Source organism: Gorilla gorilla, chromosome 14 (genome assembly GCF_029281585.2).
Source record: "Gorilla gorilla gorilla isolate KB3781 chromosome 14, NHGRI_mGorGor1-v2.1_pri, whole genome shotgun sequence".
In the NCBI taxonomy this organism is placed as follows: domain Eukaryota; kingdom Metazoa; phylum Chordata; class Mammalia; order Primates; family Hominidae; genus Gorilla; species Gorilla gorilla.
In genome coordinates, this window is record NC_073238.2 from 57,269,619 (window position 1) to 57,288,176 (window position 18,558).

Genomic DNA, 18,558 nt, shown 5'->3' on the forward strand with positions numbered 1-18,558 from the left:
CTCGCTACAACCACCTCCCAGCCGCCTGCCTTGGCCTCCCAAAATGCCGAGATCGCAGTCTCTGCCCGGCCGCCACCCCGTCTGGGAAGTGAGGAGCGTCTCTGCCTGGCCACCCATCGTCTGGGATGTGAGGAGCCCCTCTGCCTGGCTGCCCAGTCTGGAAAGTGAGGAGCGTCTCTGGCCGGCCGCCATCCCACCTGGGAAGTGAGGAGCGCCTCTTCCTGGCCGCCATCACATCCTGGAAGTGAGGAGCGTCTCTGCCCGGCCGCCCATCGTCTGAGATGTGGGGAGCACCTCTGCCCGGCCGCCCCGTCCGGGATGTGAGGAGCGTCTCTGCCCGGCCGCCCCGTCTGAGAAGTGAGGAGACCCTCTGCCTGGCAACCGCCCCGTCTGAGAAGTGAGGAGCCCCGCCGCCCAGCAGCCGCCCCATCTGGGAAGTGAGGAGTGTCTCCGCCCGGCAGCCGCCCCGTCCGGGAGGGAGGTGGGGGGGTCAGCCCCCCGCCCGGCCAGCCGCCCCGTCCGGGAGGGAGATGGGGGGGTCAGCCCCCCGCCAGGCCAGCCGCCCTGTCCGGGAGGTGAGGGGTGCCTCTGCCCGGCCGCCCCTACAGGGAAGTGAGGAGCCCCTCTGCCCGGCCAGCCGCTCTGTCCAGGAGGGAGGTGGGGGGGTCAGCCCCCCGCCTGGCCAGCCGCCCCATCCGGGAGGGAGGTGGGGGGGTTAGCCCCCCGCCTGGCCAGCCGCCCCGTCCGGGAGGTGAGGGGCGCCTCTGCCCGGCCACCCCTACTGGGAAGTGAGGAGCCCCTCTGCCCGGCCAGCCGCTCCGTCCGGGAGGGAGGTGGGGGGGTCAGCCCCCCGCCTGGCCAGCCGCCCCATCCGGGAGGGAGGTGGGGGGGGTTAGCCCCCCGCCTGGCCAGCCGCCCCGTCCGGGAGGTGAGGGGCGCCTCTGCCCGGCCGCCCCTACTGGGAAGTGAGGAGCCCCTCTGCCCGGCCAGCCGCCCCGTCCGGGAGGGAGGTGGGGGGATCAGCCCCCCGCCTGGCCAGCCGCCCCATCCGGGAGGGAGGTGGGGGGGATCAGCCCCCCGCCTGGCCAGCCGCCCCGTCCGGGAGGTGAGGGGCGCCTCTGCCCGGCCGCCCCTACTGGGAAGTGAGGAGCCCCTCTGCCCGGCCAGCCGCCCCGTCCCAGAGGGAGGTGGGGGGATCAGCCCCCCGCCCGGCCAGCTGCCCTGTCTGGGAGGTGAGGGGCACCTCTGCCAGGCCGCCCCTACTGGGAAGTGAGGAGCTCCTCTGCCCGGCCAGCCGCTCCGTCCGGGAGGGAGGTGGGGGGGTCAGCCCCCCGCCTGGCCAGCCGCCCCATCCGGGAGGGAGGTGGGGGGGTTAGCCCCCCGCCTGGCCAGCCGCCCTGTCCGGGAGGTGAGGGGCGCATCTGCCCGGCCGCCCCTACTGGGAAGTGAGGAGCCCCTCTGCCCAGCCAGCCGCCCCGTCCGGGAGGGAGGTGAGGGGGTCGGCCAGCCGCCCCGTCCGGGAGGGAGGTGGGGGGATCAGCCCCCCGTCCGGCCAGCCGCCCTGTCCGGGAGGTGAGGGGCGCCTCTGCCCGGCCGCCCCTACTGGGAAATGAGGAGCCCCCCCGCCCGGCCAGCCGCCCCGTCCGGGAGGGAGATGAGGGGTCAGCCCCCCACCCGGCCAGCCGCCCTGTCCGGGAGGTGAGGGGCGCCTCTGCCCGGCCGCCCCTACTGGGAAGTGAGGAGCCCCTCTGCCCGGCCACCACCCCGTCTGGGAGGTGTACCCAACAGCTCATTGAGAACGGGCCATGATGACAATGGCGGTTTTGTGGAATGGAAAGGGGGGAAAGGTGGGGAAAAGATTGAGAAATCGGATGGTTGCCGTGTCTGTGTAGAAAGAGGTAGACATGGGAGACTTTTCATTTTGTTCTGTACTAAGAAAAATTCTTCTGCCTTGGGATCCTGTTGATCTGTGACCTTACCCCAACCCTGTGCTCTCTGAAACATGTGCTGTATCCACTCAGGGTTGAATGGATTAAGGGCGGTGCAAGATGTGCTTTGTTAAACAGATGCTTGAAGGCAGCATGCTCGTTAAGAGTCATCACCACTCCCTAATCTCAAGTACCCAGGGACACAAACACTGCGGAAGGCCGCAGGGCCCTCTGCCTAGGAAAACCAGAGACCTTTGTTCACTTGTTTATCTGCTGACCTTCCCTCTACTATTGTCCTATGACCCTGCCAAATCCCCCTCTGTGAGAAACACCCAAGAATGATCAATAAAAAAATAAATAAATAAATAAATAAATAAATAAATAAAAAAAAAAAAAAAAAAACAATATGCCTACCTTATAGCCCCAGTAATTTAATGGTTGCTGTCTTTACGGTGACTTTTAGCTTTGTGACTGGATATGAGGTAGAACCATTAACCTAGAGGAGGGACAAGGTTTGAGGGAAGTTCTAAAAGTCTGTTTAGGTGCTGTTGGGTGTAAGGTACCAACGGGGTGAGAAACGCAGACCTAGAGATCAACAAAAAGAGGAACAGCATGGCCTTTCTGGAGGCCATCTTCCACATTGTTCTTTACTAGGAAAATACCCCTGGAACTCTTGTTTCAAAGGAGAAAATTATTTTGGTGGTTGGATGAAATTTAAAGTTTGAGGAAGGGAAAACCCACATTGGGGGAAAACTGATCCTCCTAAAGGAGCTGGTAATAGGGATGTTGGCCTCAAGAATACACTTAGTTAACCATATTTGTTTCACAACACAACCACATGTCACACCAAAGTTTCAAACCTGAGATTTCTCACTCCATTCACTTCTTGTTTTACCTGAGATTTCTCACTGCATTCACTTCTTGTTTTGCCACATTCTCAAAGTGTTTTAAAAAATGTGAATGTGAGGCCGGGTGCGGTGGCTCACACCTGTAATCCCAGCACTTTGGGAGGCCGAGGCGGGCGGATCACGAGGTCAGGAGATCGAGACCATCCTGGCTAATAACAGTGAAACCCTGTCTCTACTAAAAATACAAAAAATTAGCCAGGCGTGGTGGTGGGCGCCTGTAGTTCCAGCTATTCCGAAGGCTGAGGCAGGAGAATGGCGTGAACCTGGGAGGCGGAGCTTGCAGTGAGCCGAAATCATGCCACTGCACTCCAGCCTGGGTGACAGAGTGAGACTCCATCTCAACAACAACAACAAAAAAAAGTGAATGTGATTTATTATGGCAACAGACATCTACAGGCTCCTTTTGGATGCCCGAGAATGGGCTACTCGTGTATCATCCATTCTTTCACCGTAGGTGTGTGCATTTGGGCGAAAATATGGGCTGGCCTTTTACTGGAGTTGTTCTTGGGTGCGTTCTTCTATAGCAGTGGCTGGTGGAGAGAAGCAGAGGTGAGTGGGGAGGGTCCTGGGCCCCTATCCCCATTTAGCCAAGTACTTTAGCCCCTTATCTCTTCTACTCACTGGGCTACTGCCTAATTTTGTTTGAGGCAAGAATTCAATGGCTTTTAAAAGTTTGAAAAACCACCATACTAGACAATTACCTAGGAATATGTTTTAAGAGACATGAGAAAGAAGTGAAATCTAGTGGGATTGTTACCTTACCTGAAATTTGGCCAATTAGAGATTCATTTAGGACATGTTTTTCTTTTCAAATGAAACTGCCTCTGGGAAATAATCATGTATTCATTCCTTTTGGTAAATGAGTTTAATCTGAGCAAAAGACATTTTGGCTGGGGAAGAGGAGAACTGAGTGAAAAGAAAAAGGATTCCAAAAGTTGTGTAAAGAAAAACGTAAAATGAGGCATTGTTGGGGAATGGAAATTCAGAAATACAATGAGCAATTTTAGCCAGCCCTATGAGCTTTAAGAGAGAAGATTAAATCAAAAAGAAACTTTACCAATTTATTTTACTGCAAGCATGTCTAAGTGTGTCTTCTTTCAAGAAAATAAATGGGAATATATATCTGATTTTTAAATTAATTGCCTTAGATTACTCCTGCATTAATATGTACAAATATATAGAGAGATACATAAACTCTAAGACTTTTCTTGTCATAAAATGTGTAAATGGAAAAAATCTTAGTTTTTGAAAATTCTAAAAAGTCACATTTCCTTAAATTTGATTCTTCAGTGGAAAGTTAGATTAATCTAAGAGATTTAGGACAGCAGTTATCTAAAGGTTTTTTTTTTCTCTTCTAACAAAGGAGTTATGTAAAACTCTGAATATTTGGTATCTCCTCATTTTTAGTGTGTGTGTGTATGTATGTATGTGTTTGAGCATACTTGTATTGTGACAACTTCATGTGAAATTCTTCAAATCCTACCATAGAATTGTGGAATGGTACAATTATGAGTCACCATAAGTTCATACAGGAAATATTTTTTGAATGATAAGCATATATCATTCTTTGCATCAGACCCTGGAGCTACAGTGGTAAACAGACAGAATCTTGTTATTCCACCTTCATATTTAAGAGCATCTAACCGCTTTATTTTAAACAAGGAGACAGAGGCTTAGAGAAGCCAAATGACTCACCAACACTGTGCACAAACTAGTGGCATAGCTGGAACATAAATTTAAGTTTTCTGAGCCCCAAGTTTAGCTTTTCATATTTTGGAATATGATTGTGACAAAATGTCTCTTTTGACAAAATTCAGAATTCGGCATGTTTTTTACTTATAATTATCCCAATGAGCAGCTGTGCATTACTTTCTAAAATCAAAATGACTATGTCAAAGTTTCTGAACCTATCAGAATCAACATTAATAAAAACCTTAACACTCCAATATTTACCCCTATAATTACATGATCAAATGATCTCTACAATGATACTGTTTTATACAACTTGTCAACATTTCATGAATTGCAAATATGCTATATTTGGGCTAAAATGCCTTTTCTTTAACAGTGTTAAAATAGTGAGCCTTATAGTGTAGTGCAAAGAATTCTACTTAAGAATGGAAAGATACACTATTTTTCGGATGACAATGTGTACTGTCACTTGGGGAAATGAGGAATGTAGAAATGTGCTTTAAATGATATTTCCTACCCTCAGATAGGTGGCTGAATTTCCTTGTTTGTAAATTCAAATCTGAGGAGTAGGTAACAGCTGCCATATCTGGGTTCTAACACTGTGTATTAGCTATCACAAGATCTCTGCTAGCTGCAGGAATGGAAGGAATTTCCCTTAACTTTGGGGAAACTTCTGTAGACTCAGTGGCATTGACAGGGAGATTACCCTGAAGGGTTTCTTTAGCTGTGATAAATGAATCAAACAGAAACTCTCTAAAGTACTCTTCATTTTTTGTGTGTACTTTTTTTTTTTTCATACAAAGTCTCACTGTCGGCCAGGCCAGAATGCAATGGCATGATCTCAACTCACTGCCACGTCTGCCTCCCAGGTTTAAGTGATTCTCCAGCCTCAACCTCCTGAGTAGCTGGGATTACAGGTGTGCACCACCACACCCAGCTAATTTTTGTATTTTTAGTAGAGACGGGGTTTCACCATGTTGCTCAGTCAGGCTGGTCTCAAACTCCTGACCTCAAGTGATCCGCCTGCCTCAGCCTCCCAAAGTGCTGGGATTACAGGCATGAGCCATCGCACCCAGCCTTAAAGTACCAGTTATTTTTACCCAATATCTGTTCCTTTTCCAATGATGCCCCTTCTTAGGGAACTCCTAATTGTTCTGATGTTTTAACTCCAAGCCAACACTTTTGTGAGCTTCATAGTCCTTCGTAAATATCACCAGGTATGTAAGAAAACATGTGGTAGAGTGGAAAGAGTAATGGCCACAAAGGCAGAAGACCTGAACTTGAGACCTGGCAAAGCCATTTAAAGAGTTTTGTGACCTCAGGCAATCATTGAAACTCTCTGAACTTTAGTTGCTTTATTTGTAAGATGGAAATATTAATCATAATAACCCCACCTGTCCTATCTACCTTTTAGAAGCTTGTGAGGGCCATAAATTGCACCTTGATGCAATATAAACTGATGTTATAATTTTTGAGTTGTCAATGTAAGAGCTTTATATATTTTTTCTAATAATACTTAAATTTGTCCTCAAAGAATTCTTAACTTCAGTTTCAGTGGCTTTTGGTTTTAAATTGCTAAAGCATTACAAAGCTATATCTTTAGTGGTTTTTTTTGTTTGTTTGTTTGTTTTGAGACGGAGTCTCACTCTGTCGCCCAGGCTGGAGTGCAGTGGCTCAGTCTCGGCTTACTGCAAGCTCCACCTCCCAGGTTCATGTCATTCTGCCTCAGCCTCCCAAGTAGCTGGGATTACAGGCAGGCACTACCACACCCTGCTAATTTTGTATTTTTAGTAGAGACAGGGTTTCTCCATGTTGGTCAGGCTGGTCTCGAACTCCCAACCTCAGGTGATCCGCCCGCCTTGGCCTCTCAAAGTGCTGGGATTACAGGCATGAGCCACTGCGCCCGGCGAGTGTTTTTTATCTTGAAATCCCTTTCAGAATAGAAATAAAGTAGTGTTTATAGTTTTACTTACCAATATAGAAATGCCTGGCACAGAATATAGTTTCCAGTGAAGCTGGAACTCTGTTGTCATAACTAGGAGACACTGGGCATTCCATAGACATTTTGTGACAATGTTCCATCCTGATATCTTCTGGTAGCTAACAAGAGTTTCATTTCTGTGGATAAGGCCTTGGGTTCTCCTGTTTGACTTGACTTAGAAAAGGAGTCGTATTAGGAATTTCCATGACCTTTCATGTTTCCAGGACTGGGATATAGGGCTGGGATTCTCCATAGGCACATCACATGGGTTAGAGTTCCAGACTTTTCAGTATAGTCCACAGTAGCCCACCAATTATTAGGTTGGTGCAAAAATAATTGCAGTTTTTATCATTAAAGATAATGGCAAAAACCACATTTACTTTTGCACCTACCTAAATATATGGCTCCTCTCCTTGAATTACCAGTAAGACAGTCCTTGACCAAGAGAGAGTGATGAGAATGGTTAAGGTAATGAGGTTACAGGCAGTCTGAAGAAAGTGAGTAGTCCCTGTGTTATCCATCAATGCAGGACACTTCTCCAGGTGGCCATGGACCAATCCATTTCTCCCTCATTTCTTGCGTGTGGTTGTCAACAGAATGTGCTGGGAATGTTGTATCCTGAGATAGAAGGAAACTGGCTGAAATAGCCCAGGCCTTGTTTCTGTCCCGCCTAAGGAACATCTTGAGTTAGAGAGGGACTGCCTGGACAGCCCAGGCTTTGTTCCTCTGTCCCCTAGAAGCGAGATGTCCTTCAAAGCTTTGCCCAGTGACATGGCCTCTAAATTGCATAACCCAGGGCAGACTGCTTTTCGGGGTCCCTCAGCTGTGCTGCAAGTGGGGCATGCACAGTCAAGACTGCATCCTCCCTGGGCAGCTTTCTTGAGCCTTGGGGACTTGTTCACAATGGATCTGAGACATCTTCTGTTCCTTACTATCTGTAAGTAGTAAACCAGTTTCATGTAACTTGTGTGTGAGTGTATTCTGTCTCATTAAACTCAGACGAGTACATAACCAGTATATCATGGACCTAAATAGTAGCCCAGGATGCAGTGGGCATAAATATATCGACTCCTGTTTCTGATGTATGGCATAGTGAACTTTGCTATTCTCCATGCAGTGGAGGTTCTCACTCAGGGTTAGCGATTAGTGAACCTGCTTCACAATGAAGAGCTTGCTGTTCAAGCTTCTGGTTTTGTCAAATAGTCCTGTGTTTAGATTTTGGCTCTACTACGTACAACTGTGTGACTTTGGGCAAATTACTGAACATCTCAGGGCCTCAGTTTCTTCTCCTGTGAAATAGGAATAATATTTACATGACCTACTGAATAGCGTTGTTGTATACATTAGGTAAGTATGAAATGCTTCATATCATGTATCCAACATAGTATATTCAATAAATGTTGTGATCATTATTATTTAAGCTCTGAAAAAACAAAGTGAGCAGGGCAAAATACTTGAACAAGCACTTTACACACACACACACACAAATATCCAAATGGCTAACAAATATATAAAAAGGAACTTCATTTGTCACAGAAGAAATGCAAACTATAACCATAATGAGATATCTCTATACACTCAACAAAATGGTTAAAATGAAAGAGAAAGACTGTTTTGGGCAAAGAGGTGAAACAACTAAAACAACTCTGCTAGTGGACTTGTAAATTAATACAACCTTTTTAGAAAACAGTTTAGCAGAATCATCTAAGGCTGAACATTTTTATATCCAGCAATTCCATTCCCAGATGTCTAACACAACTGTGTACATGTATTCATCAAAAGTCATATATGAAAATGTTCATATCAGCATTATTCATTGAAATGTAAAACTAGAAACTACTCAAATGCCTATCAACCATAGAGGAATAAATTGCAGTATATTCCTACAATGTAATACTACATATGAGGAGTTGCTATATTTGTTATTCTGTAAGTACTAGTTGGCCATTATCTTACTTCCTCAGGCCATCCCCATGTGTTGTTGGACTTCCGTCTAACTCATCTCACTTACATAACTTACATTAGTTAAACTTTAGGCTCAGCTGCAGTTGTAGAGAATGAAAATAACTATAGTTTAAACACATGGAAGTTTGCTCTTAGATACCAGTCCGGGCATATGCAGGCCAGGGGCTAGGATGAGGACTTAATGGAGTCAAGGATCTAGACTTCCCCATTTGCTCCACTCTGCCTTCTCTACCGTGTTGCTCTTACTTGCCTCCAACACATACACAATGTAGCCAGTGAGAAGGGGGAAAAGGATACTGGAGGGCAAGTTCATTCCCTTTAAGGGTACAACTTAAAGATTGCATACAATGCTTTTATTTACGTTTCACTGGCCAAAATTTAGTTGCATGGCCAAACCCAGTCACAAGAGAAACTAAGAAATGTGGTCTTAATTAGATGTAGGCATGCTATAGTAGCTAGCCTCCACAGTGGCCTCCAATGGCTCTTGCCTTTAGGCATTTATATCCTTATGCTGTTTGTTTCCTCCAACATTGAACAGGACTATCTGGTGTAACCCTCAGCCTCCATTAAGTTGACTACAATTCTAGTTGACATCTTGACTGCAACCTGAGGCAGAAACATGCAGCTAAGCTGCTCCTGAATTTCTGACTCTTAGAAATTATTTGAGAAAATAACTATTTAATGTCGTTTTAAGCCACTATATGTCAGGATAATTTGTTATAAGCAATAGATAACTAAAACAAGAATTGAGGAGAGGAAATTAAAGTGAAAAGAGAACAGGGGTGGGTGTGGTGACTCACACATGTAATCCCAGCACTTTGGGAGACCAAGGTGGGTGGATCATCTGAGGGCAGGAGTTCGAGACCAGCCTGGGCAATATGCTGAAATCTCTTCCCTACAAAAAATACCAAAATTAGCCAGATGTGGTGGCATGTCCTGGTGGTCTCAGCTTGGGACTTGGGAGGCTGAGGCAGGAGGATTGCCTGAGCTCAGGAGGTCGAGGCTTCAGTGAGCAGAGATCATGGCACTGCACTCCAGCCTGGGTGAGAGAGCAAGATCCCATCTCAAAATAAGAAAAGAGAATGGGACGTGGTGTATGAAATTTTAGATAGAGTGGCCAGGGGAAGTATTAATGTGGCCTCTGAGTAGGGGGGTAAAGAATGTGTGAGCACAGGAAGAGTATTTTGGGTAAAATCGTGTTTATAGTCCAAGTGTTTATCAACCAGTATGCCACGGGCACTGACAAAACAGAATAGGTGCCCGAAAAAATAAACACTGAGACAGGTCATAAACATTCATCAGGGCCTCACATGGAGCCCCAGCTGCATATCAGCTGTGAGTAGAGGGAAAAGAAGTCAAAGACCCTGGGGTGGGAGAGTGGCTGTGTTTGATAAACCACAAAAAGGCCAATGTGAGCAGAGGGAGAGAGCAGGAGGAAATGAGGACAGAAATATAATATAACATAACATGTGGGCCATACAGTATAGTGTCATTTAAGTCATAGTAAAGCCTTTGGCATTTATTCTGCATGAAACGGGAAATGTTTGAAAGATTTTGTGGAAAGGAACAACATGGTGTTATATGTTTTAACGTGATCACTCGGGCTGGTATACTGAAAATAGACTGAAGCAAAATGTTATAGATTGAAGGTTTGTGTCCTCCCTAAATTCATGTGTTGAACCCTAACCCCCAATGCGATGGTATATAGAGGTAGGGCCCTTGTGAGGTAATTAGGTTTAGATGAGGTCATGAGGGTGGGGCCCTCATGATAAGATTAGTGGTCTTATAAGAACAGGAAGAGAGACAGATCTCTCTCTTTCCATGTGAACACAGAGGAAAGGCTGTATGAGGATAGTGAGAAGGAGGCCTTCTGCAATCCCAGGGGAGAGTCCTCACCAGACATTGACCCTGCTAACACCTTGATGTTGGACTTAAAGTTTCTAGATATGTCAGAAAATAATTTTTAGTTGTTTAAGCCACTCAATCTATGGTGTTTTGTTATGTCAGCCCAAGTTGACTAAGACAAAAGGCAAGGGTGGAAGCAGGGAGACTGGTTGGGAGGCTGTTGCAATAATTCAGATGAAAAATGATGGTGGCTTGGGCCAGCATGGTGCAGCAGAGGTGGTGAGAAGTGGTGAGATTCTGGATATATTTATAAAGTACAATGAACAAGATTTTAAAAGTAATATGAACAAGAACAGATTGGATGTCAGGTGTAGAGAAAGAGTCAAGGATGATATCAAGGTTTGGAATTTCAATCGCTGGCAGGATGGAGTTTTCATCAGCTAAGTTGGGGAAGGCTGTGAGAGGCATTTCTGATAGTGGTGGTGAGCCAGGGTATAGTCATGAGTTCATGTTTGGACTTGTTGTTTTGAAAGCCTGCTAAATATCCAAGTGGAGTAAGTTATTGAAGTGCAAGTGTGGAATTCAGGGAAAATGCCCGGATTGAAGATAAGAGTTTGGAGTATAGAGTATAGATAAGAGTATAGAGTATAAAGTATATAGAGCAAGATAAGAGTATAGAGTATATCCAAAGCCAAGTGATTAAATGAGATTACACAGTAGTGAGTTTAGATCAAAAAGAGTTTGGGTGGCCTTGTCCACAGCTGTAAATTGTAGGAGCAACTTTAACACTATCAAACGAGAACTAGAATTCTCTCCCTGCTCACTCCACTTTCAGAAGTTTAGTTAATAAGAGTGCATGGTTTCCAGGTTAATGAGCTGGGCCAATGTTCCAGTGGCATAGGGTCAACACTAACAGTGTAAGAACAGACAGACATATCTAAACCTCTAAATCTGAAGTCCAATCGAGAATATTGTCATGGACAAGGGGGAAATGCTGTTGACTAGCAGCTGGAAAATCAGTTATTTGTCTTCCAGATCAGTGGTTCTCAATGTTGGCTATACTTTGGAATCACCTGGCAGGCTTTAATATCACTGAGGATTGGGTCCCACCCCAGGATTCCGATTTAATTGGTCTGAGGTGCAGCCTAGACTCTGGGAGTTTAAAATGTTCCCAGGGGATTCTGAGGTACAGCCAAGGTTGAAAACCACCACGGTAGCTAAAGAACGCTACAGTTAATAAGTCATCATTATCAGCACCTTTACAAGCAGCTCCTAGTTTGCTTTTTGTTCAGAAAGATGTTAGAAGTGACTAAACTATGACAGAATGACAGCTCAGGAGGCTAAAAATAGACAAAGTAACTGGGCACGGTGGCTCACACGTGTAATCCCAGCATTTGGGAGGCCGAGGAGGGTGGATCACCTGAGGTCAGGAGTTCAAGACCAGCCTGCCCAACGTGGCAAAACCCCGTCTCTACTAAAAATACAGAAATTTGCCGGGTGTGGTGGAGGGCACCTGTAATCCCAGCTACTTGGGAGGCTGAGGCAGGAGAATCGCTTGAACCTGGGAGGCAGACGCTGCAGTGAGCCGAGATCACACCACTGCACTCCAGCCTGGGCGACAAGAGTGAAACTCCGTCTCCAAAAAAAAAAAAAAAAGTATAGGGAGAAGCATTAAACATATATTTTAAGTTGTTGCTAAGCAGGTATTTCTCAGAACATTAGGCCAAGACCCCAAGGATGTGTGGAAACAGAATAACAATTTGGGCTTTTTTGTTTGGTTTGTACCACAGTAGGTGGTGTGCAGTACAGCAGAAGAATCATCTACTGGTTTGTAAGGGAAGGATCACAAAGCATGGACACAGAGTGTATCCAAACATAAGCAATGTGAGTGAATTTAACACTTTTCAGAAGAACGTAGAATAGGTAAGCATATACAAATTCTTTATTTTTATTTTTAGTTTTTCTTTTGAGACAGAGTTTCACTCTTGTCACCCAGGCTGGAGTACAATGGCGCGATCCTGGCTCACCTCAACCTCTGCCTCCCGGGTTCAAGGAATTCTCCTGACTCAGCCTCCCGAGTAGCTGGGATTACAGGCACCTGCCGCCACGCCCAGCTAATTTCTGTATTTTTAGTAGAGCTGGGGTTTCACCATGTTGGCCAGGCTGGTCTTGAACTTCTGACGTCAGGTGATCCACCCACCTCGGCCTTCCAAAGTGCTAGGATTAGAGGTGTGAGCCACCATGCCCAGCCACAAATTGTTTATTGATATAAGACATTTTTAACCGTTTGAATAGTGCTTTCAGAGTTCCTTCAAACATATTTCTATGTTTGTTTGCCAGAGTATAGCTCCATCTGAACCCCACTCAGTTGACCCCAAAAAGGTCACGCTGTTCTTGTGGCTATAGTACAGGGACATCATGTTGATGAGACAGGTAGGTTTCGTGGCACAGAATTGTGAAAGATAAAAGTATTTTGAAGAGCAAACCTATATCACCCTAAGTTTCTTTTGCTTTCAATAACTTAACATGACTCAATGTAGAGAGGACAAGCAAAATGCTAGAAAAGTGGTACAGTTTGTACTATGTCAGCATTAGATTTGGTGTTTAATTTAGGTTAAGACAATCCAGCAGACTTGGTCCCAGAACCTCGCATATTCACACAGAATCTGGCCACAAAAACAAAGTTGAGACCCAAATGAAAACTATGTTTTCTATTTCTTAGTTGTTTGATAGCAATGTGTTTTCTGAGGCAAAAGGACTGGGATCATCACGCTGTTGTTCCTTTTTAGGGTGTATATAATCCAAGAAAAACGTGCTGCTGGGTTATAGAATGCTAAGGTTGAGTTTTAAACTCACTGGGAAAATAAATGTAGCAATCAAAAGTATCCTGTTGTAAATAGTAATAGGTGGATTAGCTCTTGGGTACTATCAACAACCTGTGCTTCAAACCAGATGTTTAATTCTGGCTAGAATCCTAAACTGTGTTCTAAGGAGATGACTGACACTGGTATTTTAGGAATGTTAAACAAGAATGTTCTCTGTATTGTCTTTTCTTCTTAAAAGCTACATGACCTTGAGCAAATTACTCAACTCTTCTTAAATTCATTTTCCTTTTCTGTAAAGCCTCTGCTATTTGCTTTTACATGATCTCAGGGACAAATGTGATTATTCCACATGAAAAATTATAAAGTGCTTTTTATAGTTAGTATCTAACAAGTTAACAATGGCATGCTGGATAATCTGCACTTGCAGATAGTATTGTAGCATGCATTAGTGAGATGGTACCATTTTTAGAGATAATGTGAATGTTCCCAAGAGAGTTTAAAGATCAAAAAGAAATTTTACATTTATTACATTATCCTGATATAACCTGTGAAGAATGTTAGTTTTTCAGTTTTTAAAAATGACACAAGCAGCTCAGAATTATTGTGCAATAATTAATATGCACACACATATTTACATATTGTACAGTAATTAATATGTACACACATATTTATGTACATATTTATTGGGCTACTGCTATGTGTCAGCCATTGTTAAGCATTTTCACCTATGTTATGTTAGTTCCAAAAGCAGGCTTCAAATCTAACTCATTAAACTCTCTAATGTTCTCTTTACTAGCTAACTCTCTATTTTATCATATTGGGCATTTTAAAGGAGACACTATCCAGCAAAAAAGTGAGAATTAAAATATATAGTAACATCATACACAAGGCTCCCATAGGTATATGGATGAAAGATACATGCAGAGAAAAATGACAAAATATTCTTTTTTTTTTTGAGACGGAGTCTTGCTCTGTTGCCCAGGCTGGGGTGCCGTGGAGCCATCTCAGCTCACTGCAACCTCCACCTCCAAGGTTCAAGTGATTCTCCCGTCTCAGCCTCCTGAGTAGCTGGGATTACAGGTGTGTGCCACCATGCCCGGCTAATTTTTGTATTTTTAGTAGAGACAGGGTTTCACCATGTTGGTCAGGCTGGTCTCGAATTCCTGACCTCGTGATCCACCCACCTCGGCCTCCCAAAGTGCTGGGATTACAGGCGTGAGCCACCGTGCCCGGCCAAAATATTCTTTATACATACACAGTGCTGAGGCTCCGAAGCCCATACTGCAAAATATGGCGCTTTAACATGCTGAACTGAAGAAGCCTCAAGGTCTCTCTGACCTTCCCCACTACTGCATACTGTCTCTCCTAAAGCACAGAATGAAGTTGAAGTTCCTTTATCTGCCTAAGATCCAGACCAACCCAAAAGAGCAATTGTTTCTTTTTTTCCCCTCCCTGTAAGACCAAGATACAACCATACCTGAATAAAGCCTTTCACGAAACAATGTAATCTCTGTTCCCTGATCCATTCCTTCTCCCTGGTAATCCCCTCAACAGAATTCCTCTTTTTCCCCCTCCCATAACTTGTTTTGCCAACATGGTGTATGAACTTCTGAATCCCTGTTGGGGGATGAGTAATCACTTTGTGGTTCTCCCTATGTACAGCTTAAAAAATTCCTGTGCATTTTCTTGAATTACTCTGCCTTTTGTGAGTTGAATTTTTAGTGAACCTTTAGAGGGCAAAGGGGAAGTTTCCCTACAATAGGAATACATTGTTATAAATCTCTTTCAGATGACTTTTTAGAATTTTCAAGTTCAGAAAATTGCATACCTAAGAAGCTGATGTTAATGCAAGCAAACAAAGGATTTATATTGTGACCAAATGCAGGTTTAGCCACTGGCTGCTTGCAAAATCCAACAACAAGGACGAAGTGCAGTACAAAGAAGGTGACTTCATTTTTTGAAGCTAGCAGTGGTGAAGTGGTTCAGGCTCCTGCCTTAAGAAAACCACTTTAAAATTCTCAGGCAAAATGCTAGGGTTTAAGAAGTGGGGAGGTGGTGAGGCAGTACAGGTCTACATGACCTGTTCCAGTGACTTGTGTTATTGCCCCAACTGGTGAATGGGCTGTCACCATCTCAGGCTTGTCCAGGTTGTCAGTTACCTGCAGCCTTGAGGTAATCTCCTGTGGGGGAGAAGTCCACAGGCACCTGATTGTCTCAAGACCCGGTCTCTGGAACTTCTTCTTCTTCTTTTTTTTTTTTTTTGTTTTTTAAATTTGAGATGGAGTCTCGCTCCATTGCCCAGGCTGGAGTGCAATGGCGTGATCTCGGCTCACTACAACCTCCGCCTCCCGGGTTCAATCGATTCTCCTGCCTCAGCCTCCTGAGTAGCTGGAATTATAGGCGTGTGCCACCATGCCCAGCTAATTTTTGTATTTTTAGTAGAGACAGGGTTTCACTATGTTGGCCAGGATGGTCTTGATCTCCTGACCTCGTGAAGTGATCCGCCTGCCTCAACCTCCCAAAGTGCTGGGATTACAGACGTGAGCCACCACGCCCGGCCGGTCTCTGTAACTTCTAAGCATACGTAACTAGATAAGCTAGCAAGGCAAGCTTATGGTGGAAAGAAGGAGAGTAATTATTATTTTATCACTAAAAAGTTAATACAAAGGGCAGCAGAAGGAAAAGGGGGAAAAATCCTTAAAGCCAGGGTTCTCAGTTATAGTATTAGTTTCTTAGGGCTGCCATAGCCAAGTACTACAAACTGGGTGGCTTAGAACAACAGAAATTTATTCTCTCACAGTTCTGGAGGCTAGAAGTTCAAAATCAAGGTGTTTGCAGGGTTGGTTCCTTCCTTCCAGGAGGATATGAGGGAGAATCTGTTCCATGCTTGTCTTTCCGCTGCGGATGTTTGTCAGAAATATTTTGGCATTCCTTGGCTTGCAGCTGCCTCACAGCCAGCTCTGCCTCTACCATCATGTGGCTTTATTCCCCATGTGTCTGTGTATCTCCAAATCTCCCTCTCCTTTCAAGGACACAGGTTCACCCTAATCCAGTATGACCTCATCTTAACTTGATTACATCTGCACAGGCCCCATGTCCAAATGACATCACATTCACAGGTACCAGGGGTAGGTTTTCACAGGTTTTCAACATTTCTTTTGGGAAGGCACAATTCAACACACAGAGGGTTTTTAAAACTTTTTTTTGCTGAAACATTTGAGTGTAATTTGTAATCACATTGCCCCATTACTCCTAAATACTTCACTGTGTATTTTCCTTTTTTTTTTTTTTTTTTTTTTGAGACAGAATCTCACTGTGTTGTGCAGGCTGGAATGCAGTGGCATGATCTCGGCTCACTGCAACCCCCACCCCATGGGCTCAAGCAATTCTTTTGCCTCAGCCTCCCGCTCAGCTAATTTTTTGTATTTTTAGTAGAGAAAATACAAAAGGAATCTCACTATGTTGCCCAGGCTTGTCTCAAACTCCTGGACTCAAGGGATCCGCCTGCCTCAGCCTCCCAAAGTGCTGGGATTACAGGCGCGAACCATCACACCTGGCCTACTTCAGTGTGTATTTTCTAAAAATCAGGACACTCTCCTACATAACCACAGTATACCCATAAGAATCAAGAAATTAACATGGATGCCTATTACCATCAAAGACACAGATTCCATTCAAATTTTGCCAATCGTCCCAGTAAATTATTCATAACAAAACAAACCAAAAGCAAATTTCTTCCATGTTGCATTCTTTCTTCATGATCTAGGATCCAATCTAGGACCATTTAGTTGTCCTATCTCTTCTCTTTCAAGCTGGAACTGTTGTCAAGTTTTTCCTTGTCTTGAATAATTTTGATATTTTTTGAAGAGTACAGACTCATAACTTTGCAATGTCCTTTAATATGGGTTTGTCTGATGTTTCCTTAAGATTCCAATAAGGCTCTGTATTTGGACAGGACTACCACAGAAAAGATGCTGTGCTTTTCTCAGTGCATCATGTTGGGAAACATAGTATGTCAGTTTGTCCCATTATTGGTAGTGCTATTATCACTTGGTTATGATGGAACATGCTGGGTTTCTCTACAGTGTGGTTATTGAATAATTAATAAACAGTTGATATGCAATTTTCAAGGAGATACTTTGAGGCTATGCAAATATCCTGGTCCTCATCAAACTTTTACCCACTGGTTTTAGCATCCATTGATGTTTTCTGCCTGAATCATTTATGATTGTGAAATAGTAATTTCTGAATCCATCATTCCTTCTCTACTTATTAGCCTGCATTCAGCTGTAAGGAAGAGCTTTCCCTTTTCCCTTTGGTATTAATTTATACAAATAAGCACTGGTGGATATTTATTTTATTCAATAGGTTATAATTCATTACTATCATTACTTTGATTGTCACATTTGAACAGTGAAAGCCGTTTCATGCTGGCCCCTGTATCCTTTTTTTTTTTTTTTTTCAATTTTTTAAATATAGAGATGGGGTCTCACCATTTTGCCCAGGCTGGTCTCAAACTCCTGGGCTCAGACAAATCTTCCCACCCAGTCTCCCAAAGTGCTGAGATTACAGGCGTAAGCCACCGTGCCCAGCCCCCTGTATCCTTTTGACACATCCTTATCATTCTTTGAGTGCTTCTTTTGCTTTCTGGTATAAGATGTTCCAGATTTCTCTTGTACTTTTCCTGCCTCAGCCATGAAAATACCCATTTCGACAAGGAGACATGTTTCCTTTTAGTGGGGAGTGGTATTTAGAAACCAAGATTTGGGTGCAAAGTATACTGCTTTTTACTAGAGTGTCATTGCTTCTAGGCCCTTTCAGAAGACACATGTAGGAAATATGTGTATGTATACATGTGTACATATGTCTCTATTTCTGTATCTATCCATATAGATATCTATTAACCCACTGACAAAGTATAGATAGTATGGTAGACAGAATTCTAAAAGCGGATTTCCTGAGATTCTTGTCTCCTGGTTATTCAATCAAACATTAAAGTAGGTACTGTAGTGAAGGGATTTTTGCAGGTGTGATTACAGTCCCAAATCATTTGACCATAAGATGAGATTATTCAGGTAACCCTGGTCAATTCAGGTGAATCTTTTAAAAGCACAGAGTTTCCGCCAGCTGGGAGCAGAAGGGAAGTCAGTTAGATTTGCAGCATAAGAAAGTTTGATGTGCTGTTGCTGGCTAGACGATGGGATTAGAGAAATGTGATGAGGAATACAGGTGGTCTTAGAGCTGAAGACAACAAGATAACAGAAACCTCAGTCCTACAAATGCAAGGAACTAAATTCCGCCAACAATGGCTTTGAAGGCAGATTCTTTCCTAGAGCCCCCAGACAAAGGCCAGCCTGACTGATACCTTGATGTGGGTCTTGTGATGCCCTGTGCCTAGAACCCAGCTGAGCCCT